The sequence below is a fragment of the Panthera leo genome, chromosome F2 (assembly GCF_018350215.1).
Source record: "Panthera leo isolate Ple1 chromosome F2, P.leo_Ple1_pat1.1, whole genome shotgun sequence".
Lineage (NCBI taxonomy): Eukaryota > Metazoa > Chordata > Mammalia > Carnivora > Felidae > Panthera > Panthera leo.
In genome coordinates this window covers 8,731,735-8,751,943 of record NC_056695.1, presented here as the reverse complement: position 1 = coordinate 8,751,943, position 20,209 = coordinate 8,731,735, and the positions used below count along the sequence as shown (strand labels likewise).

Genomic DNA, 20,209 nt, shown 5'->3' with positions numbered 1-20,209 from the left:
CCTCACTCCAGCCCAACCGTCCCACCTAAAGGGAAAAAAACAGTCAACACGGGCCAGGGCTTCAAGGACGCGGATGGGAATGCTGCGGCCCGGGAAGGAAGGGGGTGGGGGGGGGGCAGGGAAAAGGTGCACCCCTGGACAAACATTTGCGAGAGGTACAACTTGGAGAAACAGGTCCACTGGAAGGCTGAGATCTAATCAGAAGCTTATGGAATTCTACCCTTCTCCCCACTCCATAGTACACACCAACAGAGCCCCAGCAAAACAGCAGACTACAGCTGAAAACACGGCAAGGCACAGGCTCTCCCTCTCTCTCTCTGAAAAGAAATACTTAGGGAAACCCAAAGATTCCAGAGGACGGAGAAACAATGGCCCTAGAGGGATTTGAAGCCTTTGGCACTTATGGCCACAGCAAACATTAAACACCCGTTTACTGCCGTTTCTATGACCGAATAAAACATGCTCAGCTTTCAACAAAAATTTACACAGCATGCCAAAAAGCAAGAAAAAAACACAGTCTGCAGAGACAAAGTACCATCAGACCCAGACTCAGATATGACAGACATGTTGAAATTATCAGGCAGGGAATTGAAAATAACTGATTCCTACCTGTATGAAGGGCTCTAATGGAAAAAGTAGATAACATGCTTGTTATCCGCCTAACAAGCCTCTTCCCCTTTCTACCACATCTGGTTTATGTAAATAAGGGGACTTGTGGAAAGCCCCTAAGGAGGGGGGGGGTGGTTGCCAGGGGAACCAACCTTGACTAGAGGCTGGGGACTTTCAGACCCACTCCCCAACCTTCAGGGAATGAATTGCCAATGGCCAATGATGTTATCAGTTGTGCCTGTGTAATAAAGCCTCCATTAAAATGCAAGAGGACAGGGACTCCTGGGTGGCTCAGTCAGTTAAGCGTCCGACTTCAGCTCAGGTCATGATCTCACGGTTCATGAGTTTGAGCTCCGTGTCGGGCTCTGTGCTGACGGCTCAGAGCCTGGAGCCTGCTTCCGATTCTGTGTCTCCCTCTCTCTCTGCCCCTCTCCCACTCACACTCTCTCTCTCTCTCTCCTTCAAAAATAAAAAATAAACATAAAACACACATACACACACACACACACACACACACACACACACGAGAGGACAGACCTCAGAGATTTTCCATATTGGTGAATGTCTCCATATGCCTGGAGGATAGTCCACTCCAGGCCCATGGGGACAGAAGCTTCTGCACTTGGGACCCTCCTAGGCTTTATGTACCTCTTCATCTGGCTATTCATCTATATCCTTTATAATATCCTTTATCATAAACTGGTAAACATGAGTACATGTTTTTCTGAGTTCTTTGAGGCATCCTAGCATATTAATTGAAGTGGAAGAAACGTTCCCGGGAACCTCCAACTTACAGCCAGTGGCTCAGAAGTATAGGTAACAACCTGGACTTGAAATTGCCTTCTAAAGTGGGGGAAGTCTTATGGGACGAAGGCCTGTCCCTTAAAAGCAAAACAGCCAGTTATTTTACCAGCAGAATAAGTTTATTGAGGAATAGCAGAGAAATTGCAGTTCAGGACACAAAAGCTATGGCAAACCATAACACAGTTGAAAAATCAAAGGAAAAGAAGGTTACTTTGTAGAGAAGAGAAGGAACTTGGGAGGGGCTGCATGAATGAAATCCATTGGAGGAAAATGAGAGTTCAGGGTAGTGATGGTTTCTCATTGGCTGAGTTGTGGTATTTTCTTATTGGCTGAGCTTGTTGCTAGGTCAGGAGAAATTCTCCCTTCCTCCTTCTGAGGTGGTAAAGTAGGCTTCTTCCTGCTGGTATTGCATTTTTTCCTGCTGGGGTCTGCGAGGGACAAATGATTTGACATGAGAGCTCCCCTTCTGGTCTTCTGACTCCCTTTTAAATGAGGTTTCCTCTATTCAGTTTCACATTTCCCTCTTTGGATCAAGATCTTTCTTTCAAAGCATCGATTGGGAGTCAGGTTTTCCATATTTAGTGGTCTTGCCCCTCTGTAACAGGAAAGACATTTCCTTGTTGTCATGTCCTTTTTTGGAGAGAAAGTACATGGCAGCTGGAAAACATGTAAGGCCACATTTGAGTAACAGAGAATGTTAGGAAGGAGAACTTTCAGGTACTTACCTAAAGTCTGTATCTCACCAAGACTGTAAATGTTAGAGATCATCTCAAAGCACTGAGCTAGCCTCACCCTATTGGGTGTGTCAGTTCTACAAAGGTTTGACAAGTAACAGGTACAAGACCTTAATTATGTAAAGCAATGTAAAAAATACTATGACAAATGCAGCTTGTATAATGGTTCTAGCCAGGAGCCCAAACCCATAGGTAACTAGGTACATAGGTTAAAAGACCAGGAGTCACCAGATGAAATTTTTCGCAACCAATGGGCTTATTCCCTGATCTTGTGTAATCAAATTTCTACCTCTCCAGAGGCCTTTACCCATGTATTTGCTATTTGACAAATAGCTATAAGGCAGGATTTGCTATTACACAGACACCTTATTATTTAGCAAGTAGGTAATCAAGGGCTATACAGTTATCTAAGACTAGCCTAGCCAGTGTGTCAAGTGATCATAGTTGGGCTGTTATTCCTTTAGCTGTGGAATCAACTAGCTCTCTTAATGTGAGGGAGAGGTTTCTGATTCTCTTTCTTTGGCACTTACTACCATCTAGGGGAAAAAAAAACTCACCGTCATGTATGCTTCCCGGAAGCTCCTGTTTAAAGCAGCTCTGAAGGTTTAATGAGGGAAACCAATTGGAGGTTTCTTATTTATTATGGATGTTGACAGGGACAAACATCCCAATAAGTATTGACCTTCAATTCACCAGCTATCTAAACATTCACATGCCCATGGGTAATACTGTCTACCACAGACAAAAACTGAAGCCAGTTGGAGGGCAAAGAACTCCAGCTAAGGCCTGGTTCTTGATAGACCCTTCAGTTGGAGTTTCCTAATTGACCTTTGCAAGCCAGGGATCAGAGGAATTTGGATGATATTCCGTGAGGTACCATCCCATCCTAAAGGGATCTTTCTGAAAAGCCTTGCAGTGAGAAGTTAGTCCTTTTGCATTTCCTGTGAGTGCAGGGAAACAGATCATGGGAGAAATTGGTTACAGGTAAGGCCAAGGGATCTTTGGCAACATGAACAGATCAGAGCTTCTGCTGACAAATCCAACAGTCAGAAAGGTTCCCCCACACACATACTTAGCAATGGCCTGGGAGATATAGATAACGGTGCTCTCTTCCCAGGCCAATGCCAGAGGAAAGGACATAAAGAAAAGAATAAAGGGCTTTATGTTTAGTTAAAGTAGAAAGTCCTAATCCATCAAATTTGGAGAAAGCAGTCTACCTTGATGTCAGATCACTGTCCTCCTCGTCAATTTGATTTGGAAGCCTCCAGGACTTGCACAGGACTGGATGTCAGGAAAAACCTCCTTCAGATGTCCGATGTGCAGTCAAGGCCCAAGTCCCTGAAGTTTGGCTGCCATCCCGGTAATGGGAAAGACTTCTTATAGTCCCTTCCAAGGAGATTTAGGAGCAGTCTTCATTCTTTAGTGATTCCAAATCAGATGAGTGGGACAAAATTGGAAGTGTTAGGTTGAAGAGTTGTAGCCAGATATTTGAGGAAACCAGGAGAATTCGGGATTTCTAGTTTACAGGTGTATAGCCAAACCTCAAAGACAATTAACAGGGCTAGAATCTAACGTAGACAAAGGTGCAAACATATTTTTTCTCTCTACATGCCCCATCTCTCTACAAGTATCCCCATTTTTTTTTTTTTTTTTTTTTTTTTTTTTACTAAAGATAAAACTAATTCGTTTGCATTAAACTTGGCCTGGTTACTCACACACATGTAGCAAAATATTGATTGACCTTGTAAGTTCTTTTTAAGACCGATTTGCTGGAACTTTTCACAAGGTGTCTCAGACTGAACTATCATCGCCTCTGAGGCCAGGAAGCCAAGTCAAGGACTGGCCGTCAGATTTATCTGAAATACCGTTTCAGTCAAAGTCTTGGTAATCTAGCCAGTGCCCTCAGTTGTGTCCTGTTACAAGAAGAAGAGATTTTTAATAAACGTATGCAAATAACTATCATGTCATGAAAAGAACACTCGAGAGTTTCCAAACTCTAAAGGGATCAGGTAGGCAGAAAAAAAATAAACGTGTTCATCTTTGTTTACAAAGGTATACTACTCGTTCAACTTGAATCTAGTATGTACAATAGAAATTCTTACCTAGTTTGGTTTTATGCTCTTCGAGGTATCACAAACCTATATTTGTCAAAAGTCCTCTCCATGAATCTCCTTGAAGCTCAGGTACTTTTGTGGGAACATTTTTGTAACAGCTTCAGAGTAAAACAATAGCGACCCATGAAAAGACTGAAAGATGCTTATTTTCAAACCCCTGAGGAGAGTTCATTATAACGGAATTGACAAGGAAATTTGGTTATTTCTGTGACATGCCACATTTGAAGATAATAATGGGAATTATGACTGATAACATTATACTAAGACATATCAGGTTTCCGAGAATTTCACACAATTTCTGGAACACTTACATACCTACACAAATAAAACATAAAGAAGGCTTAGTATTACTTCTTTTTTTCATTTTAGGTGGGGGGTGGGGAGGGGCAGGTGGGGAGAGAGAGAATCCCAAGCAGGCTCCACACTCAGTGCAGAGCCCAGCACGGGGCTTGATCTCACGACCCTGGGATCATGACCTAAGCTGAAATCAAGAGTCAGATGTTCAGCCGACTGAGCCACCTAGGCTCCCCCTTAGTATTACTTGTTATTTTACAATGCTTCCTATATAATTTAACACAGCAAATCAGCCTAATTAGTTTAACATCTCCCTTTTTATAAGAAGAGAGAACAAATCTTTTGAGATGTTCCAGAGACTCTGGAAAATCTAAACATTAGGTTGACTACAAAAGACTGTATTTCAAATTTGATTTGGGGGGAAGTTTGTCAAAAATATCAAAAGGTTTTGACACACTTGGTCTAATCAGATCTAGGTCACCACGAAATAATACTCAGTTATCCATTTAACCATAGTGACAGCAAGAGACTTCATAGGCAAACATAGAGGATCACAGGGTTCTGAGCGAGATTTAGCTCTTTTAATATTGTGTGTTTTACTAGATTTAAGGAATCAAAGACCTGATACGGACAATAAATACAGGAAACTATTTTGACAAAAAGATCACTTGAAAGTAAGGGAGGGGCGCCTGGGTGGCTCAGTCGGTTAAGCATATGACTTCGGCTCAAGTCATGATCTCACGGTTCGTGAGTTCGAGCCCCGCATCGGGCTCTGTGCTGACAGCTCTGAGCCTGGAGCCTGCTTTGCATTCTGTGTTTCCCTCTCGCTCTGCCCCTCCCCCCCCCCCCCGGCGCTCTTTCTCTCTCTCTCTTTCTCAAAAATAAATAAACATTAAAATTTTTTTTTCTTAAAAAAAGGTAAGGGAAACCCTTTGTTTATAATTTCTTATGAAAAGGAGATCAACAATTCAAGAAAACTTTCAGTAGATAAAAGAAAATTCAGGTTTGGTTTTGCATAAGTACACTATTGATATCAAAGTTTCCTTTTAGCCTTTTAGCCTTTCAATTCATTTAGCTTGACCATGCATAAAATTTCTTTCTCAAGCTTCCTTTCCACAAGCCTTCTACAAGTTGTTTGCTTGTTTGTTTGTTAGTTTGTTTGTTTTGTACATTCAGATTTTGTCCTATGTTCTTCCTCTCTAAACGGTCTTGCTTTCAAACAAAATTACTTTCTTTTCCCTCAATAAAAATGCCTCACTATTCTCCATACTTCCTCTTATAGAAAACACACATCCTGCTTTCCTTGCATGTTTCCCTTATTATTTCCAGTAGTCTTAATTACATTTATTAAAATACATATGTTTTTTGCCCCTCACAGGTACATTCATTCACACCAGAAAGGAAACAACACATCTACAGATGTATAGCGACGCTCCATGGTCCCATCCAATAGGGCTCGCTGAGATTCGCAGCCAGCCTGATGTCCCATCGGATGTAAAGCTGGTTAATGATGACCACGAGCAGGTGGAGAACTCAAAGCTTTCAGAGCTTTACTTCCTTTATCAGCATTCCTGATTTCATAAACGATGAAGCCCATCAACCCCATTCCTACCCAAATCTACCAGTAGACTTGGCTATGGTAGGGTTTCGTGGGGACCCAAACATTTTCAACAAGGCTTTGAAGCATCACGGTGCAGGACACCCAGCTCAGGCCACCCCAACCAGCAAGGCCAACGAGTGGGAAAGGTGACTGAGGGCACATCGCTTATTGGCATTCTTAACCATTTGAACCCAACCTTAATTTCCAGTGAAAACTCACAAGTAAGCAATGGTGAACTTCCTATGACATCAGCTTTCTTTAGATTGGCGCATTTATTAAAATAGGGTTATAGGATATGCATAGGCCTTTTTCAGTATAGCACTAACCCATCCGAATATGTTTTAGTTTCTCTGTCACAAGAAGCCAAAAGTACGTAAAACTGTGTTCATAATCAATGATTCAGTTTTATGTTATTTGGCAATGATCTAGATCTTTAAAGACTATCTATCATCTGATTTAACTTAGCAAAACTCTAAGGTTTTAAGTTACCAAAAAGATTGGGGTAAACTATTTAAGTAGACATGAATATTGCTGAAAAGTTCATTTATAAACTATTATCTTATATCTATTAATAAAGGATTTTTAATAATTATGTTTAGATTCGTCATGAAAATTATATGAGATATTAAACAGTTAACCATCATCTTAAATTATCATTTTTGCTGACAAAGTTCTAAGAGACAACACGAATTCATCTGACCTTTAGTAAGCCTGAGTAGAATAAAAGTATTATATTTAGTGCTAAAAACTCTAAAAGCATGACTGTCTTAATTAAACCAACAAGATTAAAGCGGCTTTAATACTGAATTTTTTCCCTAAATCACATGAACCTAAAATTCATTCGGATTAAGTTTCTATTATATTTCTGAGAATTTAATTTATTTAAGTGTTTCGTGTTCTTTAAGCCAATTAAATAGATCTCTTTTAGAAATTAATTTTGAAAATACCATCTGGAGGTAAAAAATACCACACATCTACACCTCCACAGAGACGCACATGAACGTACAGACAGATGCAAACACAGACGTTATACCTCCCATTTTAAAATGTCTGCCGTGAATTAGACACGATAATACAACACTCACGAATTATAAAAGGAATTGAATCGACTCAAATAACTTTCCTTCTTTCCTTCTCCTTCTGATAAAAATTGCTGTCTTTTAAAGATTGCAAAGTTTGCATATCAAAGAGATGGTCCAGGTAAGAGTTCTGGAGAACTCCGGAATTTTGGAGAAGACCCTGGGTAGAATCTTGACAGCACAAGGCACATGGGGAAAAAATGCAAGATTTTGGTTCCCTCGGCCCAATACGTACAAGCCTTTGGGATGAATAGGAGAGGCTTGGGGTTTGGTAAATAGGATTGGTGGGCTTGGAATTGTTTCCGGAGCCACACCTGTGGTCCTGCAAAGACTAAATTTGTACAAAGATACCCATTTTTAATTCATGGAAGAATTCAGTTGCCACCTAAATGATATCAAAGGCCTGGTGCCCCCATCCACCATTCACCTGTTAGAATGTTTTTCTTTCCCTCTGAGTACATTTAGCTTAGAGGAGAAGGCCTAACAACAAAATTCTATTGGCCTCCGAATACCAGCTTCCAATTTGGTCAAATTTATGATAGCAAAGTTACTAAATCCTTTCAAATGTCTTGTCAGATTTACCTGGGACAGACAGTACCTATTTCTGGCAGCATTAAATAATTCCATGGGCCCAAGAGACATCTTCCAAGAGGGTATAAAATGCATTCTCTTCACAAGATCTAAAGTCACTCCCAAAGATAGCCAAAAGGACTGACAAACTGTATGTCCCAGGCAGGCAGAAAGTCAACCCAAGTTTGTAAAATGAGGCCAACAAGAAGGCAATAGCTATTCTGGGAGAGAAAGTATCAATAACGAATCAATCTGGATTTGGAAAGGAAGGAACAATGTGAAATTTTATTTTCCTCTCTTGACTGGGCTTAGAAGTTAATCTATTTACAAAAGCTTGCAAGAATCCTCCCTGGTTTAAGAAATTCTTTTTTTTTTAAATTTTTAATCTTTATTTATTTTTGAGAGAGAGACAGCATGTGAGTAGGGGAGGAGCAGAGAGAGAGAGAGGGAGACACAGAATTGGAAGCAGGCTCCAGGCTCTGAGCTGTCAGCACAGAGCCTGACGCGGGGCTCGAACTCAAAAACTGTGAGATCATGACCTGAGCCGAAGTCGGTTGCTTAACCGACTGAGCCACCCAGGGGCCCCAAGAAATTCTTTAACTATGGCTCCCAGTTTGGCCTTTGACCAAGGAGTAAAAAATACCTGAGGAGGACTATCCATCACATTGGGCGGTCTTATTTTCAAAAGGTAGCTGTTTAATAGTCTCTTCAGAATGGGAAGGCAATTTTAGACAATTTTGGACTGAGTACTCAAATAAAGAAGGTAAAGGGGAATTACAGCCCCTTTAGTCAGTTCTGTAATCTTCTGTGTGTTATCCTTTAGGTCTTTAATTTTTCGTTGGTTTTTTGCAATGAATCTTTTAATGACAGTATTACGAAATTTTGCAATCTTTTGGAGGCTCCTGCATGCCAATTAAAATAGGTATCCTATTCTCCTTGTTTTTCAATTTCGGAGATGCAGCTGTCTAATTTAGTTTTGAGAAAAACAAGTTTAGCAAGGTAGAAAGTTCCTCATAATGGCCATTGAAAATCTAAATTATCTTTAGTTAAGCTGGACCATTTAGTTAAGAATGCCCATGAGGAGGCACTATAGTTTTTAAACATTAAAACCAACTGGGACCCCTGCAGGGTGGAGTCTCCTCAAAGTATTCAGAGGACTGGGATCCCATTACTCATAACCAGAAGCTCACAAAAACAAAAAAGTACTCACCAGAAAGGACAAAGCCTTCATGAAAACAAAAAGGACAAAGCTTTTGAACAGATCCCTAAATAAAGCCTGGAGAGCTTAAAACATGAGAGTAGAGCTTGGCTCAAACTCCAGGGTCAGTGACAAAACAGTGAGCTCAATGGCCTCAGTGGGTATTGACAAGGGTCTGCTCACCAGCCTTGGAGCTGTTGAGGTCTTTTCTGGATCCCACTTCTATGACACCAAGCAATGCCAACCTTAAAGGTAGAACAGCCAGTTATTTTACCAGCCAAATGGGTTTATTTGGCAACAGCAAAGGAACTGCAATCCAGGACATGCAAGCTATGGCAAACCAGTGGCAAGTCTGGAGATCAAAGAAGAGGAGAGAAAGCAAGAGAGTGGGGAGGGGCCACATGCCACATAAAACTGTAGTGTTATTTAAGAGTGGACTCACATTGGGGCGCCTGGGTGCCTCAGCCAGTCGAGTGTCCAACTTTGGCTCAGGTCATGATCTCGCAGTTTGTGGGTTCGAGCCCCGCGTTGGGCTCTGTGCTGACAGCTCAGCCTGGAGCCTGCTTTGGATTCTGTGTCTCCCTCTCTCTGCCCGCCACCCCCCGACTCACTCTCTCTCCTTCAAAAACAAATAAGCATTAAAAAAAATTTTTTTTAAAGAGTGGGCTCACATTAATCAAAACTATATAAGCTAAACTCTAGAGCAACCATTAAAATTTTCTAAGAAGTATAATTGACCCCATGAGGAGATAAAATAGAATTATATAAAATGTTCAATTAAACTAGAGAAGGCAGAAAAAGATGGAAGAAAGAAACGAAGGACAAGTGCAACAAGTAGAAAATGCTTGATTAATCTACATAAATAATCACTTTCTTTTATTTACTTTTTGATGTTTATTTATTTTTTAGAGAGAGCACAAGCAGGGGAGGGGCAGAGAGAGAGGGTAACACAGAATCTGAAGCAGGCTCCAGGCTTTGAACTGTCAGTACAGAGCCCGACGACGGGACTTGGACCCACGAACTGTGAGATCATGACCTGAGCTGAAGTCGGACGCTTAACCAACTGAGCCATCCAGGTGCCCCATAGATAAATAATCACTTTAAATGTGATTGGTAAATGCACCAATTAAAAGACAAAAATTTACAAGGTGGACTAAAAAAAAGATTCAACTATATATTACAAGAAATCCACTTTAAATATAAAGACACAGGATAAAACTAAAGAACTAGAGAAAGATACACCATACCAACACTAATCAAAAGAAAGCTGGACTAGCTATGTAAATTTCATAAAAAGCACACTTCAGAACAAGGAGGTTTATCAGGGATAAAGAGAAGCATTACCTAATGACAAAGGGTCAATTCTCTTTGAAGACATAACAATCTTAAATATGTATGCATCTAACAACAGAGAATCAAACTACATAAGTCAGAAACTGATAGAGCTGAAAGGAGAAATAGACAAATCCACTATTATACTTAGGGCTTCAATATCCCTTCAACAGTAAGTGCATAGATAAAGCAAGTAGGAAATCAGTAAGGCTACAGATCATCTGGATAGCACTATCAACTGATCTAATTGACATTTATGAAATACACCATCCAACAACAGCAGAATATATATATTCTCCTCAAGCTCATCTGCAACATCCACCAAGAGAGATGACATACTGGGCCATCAGATACATTGTAACAAATTTACAAGAATGGAAAACATATAAAGTATGTACTCTGACCAAAGTGGAATTAAACTAGAAATCAATAAAAGAATATCTGCAAAGTCCGCAAATATTTGAAAATTAAACAACACACTTCTAAATAATCCATGAGTCAAAGAAGTCTCAAGGGAAACTTAAAAATATTTTTATTCTAAATGAAAATGAAAATACAACTTACCAAAACGTAAGTTTGGCTTATGTGCCAAAATACATGGCATGCGGCAAAAGTAGCACTTAAAGGGAAGTTAACAACACAAGTCAATAACCTGAGCTTCCACCTTAGGAAATCAGAAAAGAGAAGAGCAGTTTAAACCTCAACTTTAAAGGAGACAAAATGGAATCATACAAAATACTTGCAACCAGAAAAGGAAGAAAAACCAGCAAAATTGATGTCTCTAGTTGTCCTAGTATCTGGTAGAAAAGTCCTTGATGCATTCTTCTTAAGGTTGACTTAGATTCTCATGGAACTTAGACCTTAATTCCTCCATGAAATTTTTAGAGCCAGTGTATAAAACCTCATTTAAAAATCTAACCGGATTTTATTTTGGTATTGAGCAATGAACCCGTTTATTGAGTGATGGGAAGCCTGGGAGTTTTAAATGGCCCAGGATAAGAAAGCACTCTCCAGCAGAGTGGTGGAAAGATGGGCTTCTTAATTAATGGAATTAGAACAACAGGAAAACAGGATACCATACACTACAGTAGACTAAACTCCAAATAAATAAAAGATGTAAATGCACTAGAAGAAAAATATGAGAAAATTCAATTCAATTCACAAACTCAATTCGCTAAGAAAAACATGAGAAAATTTAATTAAAAATACATAAAAGTACTAAAAGGAAAACATGAGAAAATGCAAATAGAGCCTTGGAGTAAGGAAGGCCATTCTAATTAAGACTAAAAATCTAATGGGGCGCCTGGGCGGCTCAGTCGGTTAAGTGTCCGACTTTGGCTCAGGTCACGATCTCACGGTCCATGAGTTCGAGCCCCACTTCGGGCTCTGGGCTGATGGCCCAGAGCCTGGAGCCTGCTTCCGATTCTGTGTCTCCCTCTCTCTCTGCCCCTCCCCCGTTCGTGCTCTGTCTCTCTCTGTCTCGAAAATAAATAAATGTTTAAAAAAAAAATTTAAAAAAAAAAGACTAAAAATCTAATGCCTCAAAGAAAAGGCTAATGAGTCTAAATAGATAAATATAAAAACCTTCCTTATAATAACAAACAAAACCACTTTATATTCCTTTTTAAAAGAATGTGTACAAAGTTTCTTCAATAAGTATAAAGTTTATATACTTAAACACTTAAGGTTCAATAAGTGTTCGATAAGTTCAATAAGGTTCAATAAGTCTTTTGGTATATACAACTTATCAAGTGAAGAAAGTTCCCTTGCATTCCTCGTTTTCCAAAAGTTTAACTAAGATCATAAATGAATTTTTTTTCAATTTTCTAATATAACTTGTATGAAACCAGAATTATCTCCTCCTTGAAAATTCTATAAGCTGTACTCATACAACTGCACAGGCTTGCAGGTGTTGAGAGGGAGGGTCTTCGACCAGCATTTTCATATATTTAGTTCTTATAGGTTGATCCAGATTCTCTGTTTCTGCTTGCATTAATTTTGCCATTGTATCTCTTTCTAGGATAGTAGCCACATCATTTAAGTTTTCCATTATCCTGAAGCATATATCACATCTAATACTCACTTATTAATTCTAAATCTCTTTGTTTCTGTCATTGTTTTTCCTTATTCTGTGTTATAAATGACACAGAGTCCCTTTCTTTCTTCTACACCCATATTACCTTTGTTTAGAAGCTGAGGCTTTTGTATTGTATTTATTTTAATATCTACTTTTTTTTTTTTTTTGCCCTAGAAAAAACAAATCGGGCTTGGGATTTGCCAAAGAGGCTGCCTTTCTAACAGAGATGTTCCTTGTCGAGGCTCCCAAGGCAAGTAGCATGGCCAGGCCATGAGGCTTATTGGAAGCTGGGGTGAGGGTGGAAAGTACACGGAGAAAGATTTGAAATTCAGAAAGGAGGTGTGAGACTTAGAGATCAGGGTGGCAGAGATTGTTGTGGTGCAATTTTATCACTTAATGTGTCAAAAGTAATGTGTCAGCTGAGGCCTCTGAGTTTGGGAACAGCATTGTGTCTCTGACTACTCCCAAATTGCACAAAATTTAGTGCAAACGTTACAAATAGAAAGCCATCACTCATTGCTGATTTTTTTAAGTTTAAATTCAAGTTAGTTAACACACCGTGTAATCTTGGTTTCAAGAGTAGAACCCAGTGACTCTTCTCTTACGTATGATACACGAATGCAGCCAAGTCGCAGGATATAAAAATCAGCATACGGAAATCGGTCGCGTTTCTATACACCAATAATGAAGCAGCAGAAAGAGATACGAAGGAATTGATCCCATTTACAATTGCACCAAAAACCCTAAGACACCTGGCAATAAACGTAGCCAAAGAGGTAAAAGATCTGTACACTGAAAACTCTAGAGAGCTCGTGAAAGAAATTGAAGAAGACACAAAGAAATGGAAAAACATCCCATGCTCATGGATTGGAAGAACCCATTGCTGATGCCTAAATTGGGTCTGAAGAAAATGGGCCAGTCTTCAACACTCAGATTTTACATGCATGTGAAAATTCTGGATTGTAAGCCAAAGTAATCAGAAGGTATTGCATGGCAACGTGCTTTGGCAACAGCCCGCCTTGGGCATGTACCTCTCCTCTTGGCCCCGCCGCCAAGATAACTATCTGTGTTATCTGCCATCGTATGTAAACATTCACATTTTTGGCTCCTGCTAGAACAGTGTCTGCGAATGTGGTCCCTTTGCAGTCATTATGGACTCATCACTCACCATGTCCTGCATTTACACACACCCGCCATGTCCTGCATTTACACAGTCACCAAGGCACCATCCATGTTGTCTGCCCACACCTGATCGGTGACAGTTATCAACCTGGAGGCTTACAACCTGGAGGCAGAGAGGGAAGGAGGCAAACCATAAGAGACTCTTAAAAACTGAGAATAAGGGGCGCCTGGGTGGCTCAGTCGGTTGAGCGTCCTACTTCGGCTCTGTCACGATCTCGCGGTCCGTGAGTTCCAGCCCCGCGTCAGGCTCTGGGCTGATGGCTCAGAGCCTGGAGCCTCCTTCCGATTCTGTGCTTCCCTCTCTCTCTGCCCCTCCCCCGTTCATGCTCTGTCTCTCTCTGTCTCAAAAATAAATAAACGTTAAAAAAAAAATTTAAAAAAAAACTGAGAATAAACTGAGGGTTGATGGGGGGTGGGAGGGAGGGGAGAGTGGGGGTGATGGGCATCGAGGAGGGCACCTGTGGGGATGAGCACTGGGTGTTGTCTGGAAACCGATTTGACAGTAAATTTCATATTAAAAAAATAATAAAAAAGAAAAAGAAAAAAGGAAGTTTCAAATATAATAAGTATAAAAGAAAAACAAAAAACAAAAACAAAAAGAAAAAAAAAACAAACCTGGACGCTTATAACGAGCACTATCCAGACCCTCAGTTTTGAAAATATCATATGAAATCAGAGCTTGATACTTGCCCTTAAATTTAATTTTTCATTGTAGCGAGAATTGTTTAAATGTATTGCATTAAAAATTACATTTGTAGTGGGGCCTGGGTGGCTCAGTCCGTTAAGTGTCTGACTCCTGGTTTTGGCTCAGGTCATGATCTCACAGTCATGAGATCGAGCCCCAAGTCGGGCTCCGTGCTGGGTGTGAAGACTGCTTAAGATTCTTCCACTGCCCCTCCCCTGCTTGTATTTGCGTTTTCTCTCTCTCTCTCTCTCTCTCTCTCTCTCAAAAAAAAAAAAAAAAAAAGTTTCTGAGACTCTTACGATGACAAGTAAGAAGTACCTAATAACTGACACAAGGCTTTCAAAAATAGTATAACAAATTGTGTACAATCCAAACTACACAAAATAAAATTTTAAACAGTTTAAAACCATTTGGAGAGGACCTTATAGACATGTCCTGAAATCCCCTCAGGTGTTGCCTCGACGGGTAATGTGACTGAGGGTGATTTTTTGTGTGCTTGCCTTCTCTTTCCTGTGTCTTTCAAATTGTAATGAGAATGTCACAGATGCTCTCGGTGCCCGCTCAGATCTCCCTTACCCCCTACACCATCCCAGCTGCTAACAGCTGGCTCCTGTCACCTTCTCCCCAGACTCCTCCTCACCTGACTGGTTGGAGACAATCACCCACCTCAGGGCCTGTGTTTGTTTGATTCCGAATTCAAGCAAGACGAGGCAGTGTTCCAAGACAAGCACCAGGGTGCCCCCTCCAACCAATGTGGATCCAGGCAAGGTAGCTTTACTTGCCCACGCCCTCACTTAGCTCTTTCCCACAGCTTCCCTCACTGCCTTGCACGGTTTTAGCAACCAACCCATTCACCGAATGCTGTGGAAGGCCGGGAGTTTTACGTGACCCAGAGTAAAGGAAGGGCTCGGGCCACAGAGCTTAATGAGCGGTGGTGTTGGCAGGCCATTTGGACATACGCTTGAGTTCTTCCCAAGTTCACACACTTAAATCTTAAACCCCAATGTAATAGTATTTAGAGGTGGGGCCTCTAGGAGGTAAGTCGGTCTTGAGGGTGGAGCCCCCGTGACAGAGGCTTGTAATAAGAGGACGAGAGCTCTTGCCCTTCTTCCCCATTTCCCTCCCTCAAGCTCCCCCCTCCCTCTCCCTCTCTCCCCTCTCTACCCCTCCCCTTCCTGTTCCCCCCCTCTCTCCCTCACTCCTTCCCTCCCTCTCTCTCTCTCTCTCTCTCTCTTTTCCTGCCCCAGGAGGATAAAACAAGAACCAGGAAGGGCTTCCTCATGAGACAAGACGCAGGATCTGCCGGCCCTTTGACCTTGACTCCCCAGCCTCCAGAACTGTGAGAAATAAATTTCAGTTGTTTACGCCACCCCTCTACGGTGCATGTTCCATAGCATGCCAAGCTGACTGACACGTTTAGCCGCCAGGTTGCCTCATCCCTGATGTGGTAAATTTCAAGATCGCTTTCTGACTGCAATCCGCTGTCCCTGGCTCACCCTTGCTTCCATCCTTGGCCCCTGCTTCAGCAAGTTCCTCCCATTCCATCCTCCTATATTCCTTCATAACACTGCCATCAGAGAACTTGTTTTTTTCTTTTCAGTCTCTTACTGACAACTGGCCTCCTTGGGAAGAACTTCCTTCCGCGTCACTCACCTTTCTTTTTGTTCTTCTTCACGCCCTTCTTCACCACCTCTGAAACGCGGCGGCTCCCCAGGGGTTTTTTTTCTTGTACGACTGCAGTCTTCACTCTTGGTACCTTCCTTGGTTAGGCAAGTCCAATTCATGAAACAAAAATCACCATCGCCTCTTACTTGTCTAGCAACCGCAAACAGGCCCACGGCTTCCAAACGGGCGTCCGAGGTCCAACTCTTGCCCCTAAACTTGCAAATACAAAAGCCTGACGATGTCTACACCAATCTCTCCCTGCAAATACACGGGACCTTCCTCCCCTGCAATGGCAGAATACTGTGGGTGTGTAGGTGGAACCACCCTGGAATTAACCTCGATTCTCCCTCAGTAATACTGAGTTTCCCAATAATCAGATCTGTTAAGCATTCAAGATATCAACAACTGAAGGAAACCAGAAAAAAATTTTTTTGGAAAGAAGTCAATATTTGGGGTTTTTTTAAGTTCATCTATTTATTTTGAGGGAGAGAGAGTGCGCAAGCAGGGAAGGGGCAGAGAGAGAAGGAGAGAGAGATTCCCAAGTAGGCTCTGCGCTCACAGCGCAGAGCCCAATGCAGGGCTCGAACTCACGGACGATGAGATCGTGATCTGACCTGAAATCAAGAGTCAGAAGTTTAACAGACTGAGCCACGCAGGCGGCCCAAGAATTCAATATTTGAAATTGCACAAAACGAAAAGCCTCACTGTAGGAAAAATCTGAAAAGCTGTACTTTGCTGAATTTTCTCGTGCTCGTTATATGTTTATTAAGGATTTTTTAAAATTCTGTACAGTGAGACAGCATAATTGTTTTTAATACTTAACAGTCCTGAAGATCTTAATCCAGGCCTGTCCTTCTCGTTTACCCCCAGCTAATCTCTACTCCCTGACAGTTGAGTGTTCTAAGTGCCTCTGGAAACCCCACTGTTCCCCACAATGCCCACACCCTCGTCCTTAGCTGCCACCACCCTAAGTCAGGCTCCCCTCCGTTCACCTGGAGTCGTATGAGAATGTTCTCAATGATCTCTTCTTCCCACAGGACCACTCGGCTGGCTCCTCTCCAAAGCAATTTCAAACCCATCTCAGTCCCTAGCAACCAACCAACAAACTAACAAACAAATAAGCGAAGCAGAACAAAGCAAAACAAAATAACCCTTGATTAGCGGCATCGCATGGACAAAGGACAAACACCGTCGCACGACTCTCAAAGTTGTCCTGGTGTTTCTCAAATGTGACTTCCTGACCACGGTTATCACATGCGTTTTGGACACCTGAATTTTCTGGAAGGGAGCCCAGGATCCACCTACTTGTCAGGCTTCCCAAGTGCAAACTATGAACACTTCTGTCTCCCACCCAAGCTCGTTTCTCATTACTCATGGACTCACCAAGCAAAAACAGTGTTTCCCAATCTCAGATGCTTATTAGAATCATCTAGGACATTTCTTTTTTTCAACAGCGTACCCAGGCGTCTCCAGACGAATGGAAGAAAGCTATCTGGGAATGAAGTCCAGAAACCGGTATTTGGAATGCCCCAGGTGAATCCCTTGGGCAGCCAGGATGGTGAGCTGCAGGCAGGATTTAAGGCTGAGCAGCTCTGAAAAGCAAAGACACGTCTGTGGTGGACCTCACCTCCTTTCCTTTGCTCATAACTCCCTCTACCTGGAATGTAGCTCTGCCTGGATATTTGCCGAGCCAGTGCCCCTTAAGACTTGGCTAAGATAATGGTACTAATCCCAGGGAGCTCTCCCACACTCCCTCCCACAGACTGGGTTTGGGCCACTTTCTCTGGAGTCCTGTAACACCAAGGGCATTTCTGTCAGACTGTAATAAGCATGATTGCGGGGGCGCCTGGGTGGCTGATCTCACGGTTCGTAAGTTCAAGCCCCGCCTCGGGCTCTGTGCTGACAGCTCAGAGCCTGGAGCCTGCTTCACATTCTGTGTCTGTCTCTCTCTGCTCCTTCCCCGCCTGCACTCTGTCTCTGTCTCTCAAATATAAAAATAAACGATAAAACAATATGTTTAAAAAAGTATAATTGTACACACAATATAATCATTTCTCTCTGTCTCTTCCAAATAAGTTTGAGTTCTTTTTTTTTTTTAATTTTTTTAATGTTTACTTATTTTTGAGAGAGAAAGAGAGACAAAGCATGAGTGGGAGAGGGGCAGAGAGAGAGAGGGAGACACAGAATCCGAAGCAGGCTCCAGGCTCCTAGCTGTCAGCACAGAGCCCGACATGGGCTCGAACCCACGGACCGCGAGATCATGACCTGAGCCGAAGTCAGACGCTCAACTGACTGAGCCACCCAGGTGCCCCAAGTTTGAGTTCTTTAAAGGCAAAGAGCATAATTCATGCATCGTTGTTGGCATCCCGTGAGCTTAGCAGCGTGTGGCACGTAGTCGGTTGTGGACAAAGAATTGTTCAGTGAGTAAATGAGTGAACGACAAAAGGAACGGCTTGCTATTCTTGATAAAGTAGTGGATGGGCCACCTTCCTGGAAAAAGAGTCCTAAGGCGATGTTAAAATACTGGAAAGAAGACAATATTTGAGACTGTAGCTGTGAATTGCCAAGTGATGAGCAAAAGAATTGAATTTTGCAAATGTATTAAAGTATGGGAATAAATGTCTTTACTGTATTTAAAATATTGGCTTAACCAGGCAATCCTATGTGCAAGGTACTGGGGTGCCTCGGGACTGTGTGTATGCAATTAGGAAAGACCCAAAGAGGATTTAGTTACTATTGTAGTGGACTGTCAGCCCTTTACACCTTAGTGTAAATAAAAGTTTGAAGGTAGAAGGGTGCCATCTACTGAGAAAATGGAGCATAACAGAGAAGTGAAAGCTTCAGAGAGTTCTCGTTTCTAAATTCTTCCTAGAAATTGTCCCACCTAATTTCTTGTTCTATCCATCACATGTTTTATCAAGTTTTTTTCTAGATCATTTTAAATGTTTTTTTAATGCTTATTTATTATTGAAAGACAGAGAGAGTCAGAGCGTGAGCAGGGGAGGGGCAGAGGGAGAGGGAAACACAGAATCTGAAGCAGGCTCTGAGCTGTCAGCACAGAGCCCGACGCGGGGCTCGAACTCACAAACCGCGAGATCATGACCTGAGCCGAAGTCGGACGCTTAACCGACTGCGCCACCCAGGTGCCCTTTTCTAGATCATTTTAAACAGATTCATATTTAGGGAAACTTTAGATCTCCTCAATAAATATTCCATGCCCATTTTTTTTAATGTCTTTTATTTATTTTTGAGAGAGAGAAAGAGACAGAGTGTGAGCAGGGGAAAGGCAGAGAAAGAAGGAGACACAGAATCCGAAACAGGCTCCAGGCTCTGAGCTGTCAGCACAGAGCCCGACGTGGGGCTCGAACTCACTAACTGCGAGATCATGACCTGAGCCCAAGTCAGATGCTTAACCGACTGAGCCACCCAGATGCCTTCCATGCCCGTTTTTAAATACATCACCTTTTGTTCATGTTTTCCTTAAAATCTGTCATGTTTCTTCCTAATTATCCTTAATCAAGATTTAAACACACACACACACACACACACACACACACACACACAAATTAGTGGATAGCACAGCCCCAAAGTCCAGGCAGTTATTCATTAACAAGCGAAAACACTACCACTTGCGTTGTTAATGAATGGAGGGGACAGGAAGGATTTTTTGTCAGCAGGCAAGGACCAGGTGTGTTCACATGATTTAATACAAAAGGCAAAACACGCTCGGCCAAGTGCGTCGTTGGAGCCTTTGCAAGAGGGTGTCTCTGGCATTGCTGAGCACACGGTACAGCAGAGGAAATCATCTGACGGCCGTTGAAGAAAGGGCCACCAGAAACCTGCTTTTCGGTTCCTCAGGGCGCGGTGCGGACAATGCTCTGTTAGTTGCACAACACATTTTCTCAAGACCCTTCCTTGTACACGGGCGACTCAGTTATTCAGATTGGAGGCTGAACCAAACGCAGCTGATTCGGTGGCATTTCTGCCGTGACCCCCCCCCCCCCCCCCAGCAGTTCAAACACAAGTAGCCAGAGCATTTATCGATCAGTTTCCAAATTCTCGCCCCTGACCTTTGTACCTTACAAATGGTGTATCATTTAATGAGAATGTTCATATGAGGTGGGTTTTATTTCAAGCTGAAGGAGAAGGAAAAAAGGACTCAGAGAAACTGAGGACACGTACCCAAACTCCGACATCCAGCGAGGAGTTGAAATTCCAAGGGCAATTTCTTTGACTCTCAGACCCAACTTTTCCCCACATGCTGAG

At 42.1% G+C, this 20,209-nt stretch overlaps 1 pseudogene; it reads right to left on the bottom strand.

The window, feature by feature from the left end:
* Window positions 1-6,059: 6,059 nt before the first annotated feature.
* On the bottom strand, window positions 6,060-6,242 carry LOC122210478 (annotated as a pseudogene).
* Window positions 6,243-20,209: the final 13,967 nt, after the last annotated feature.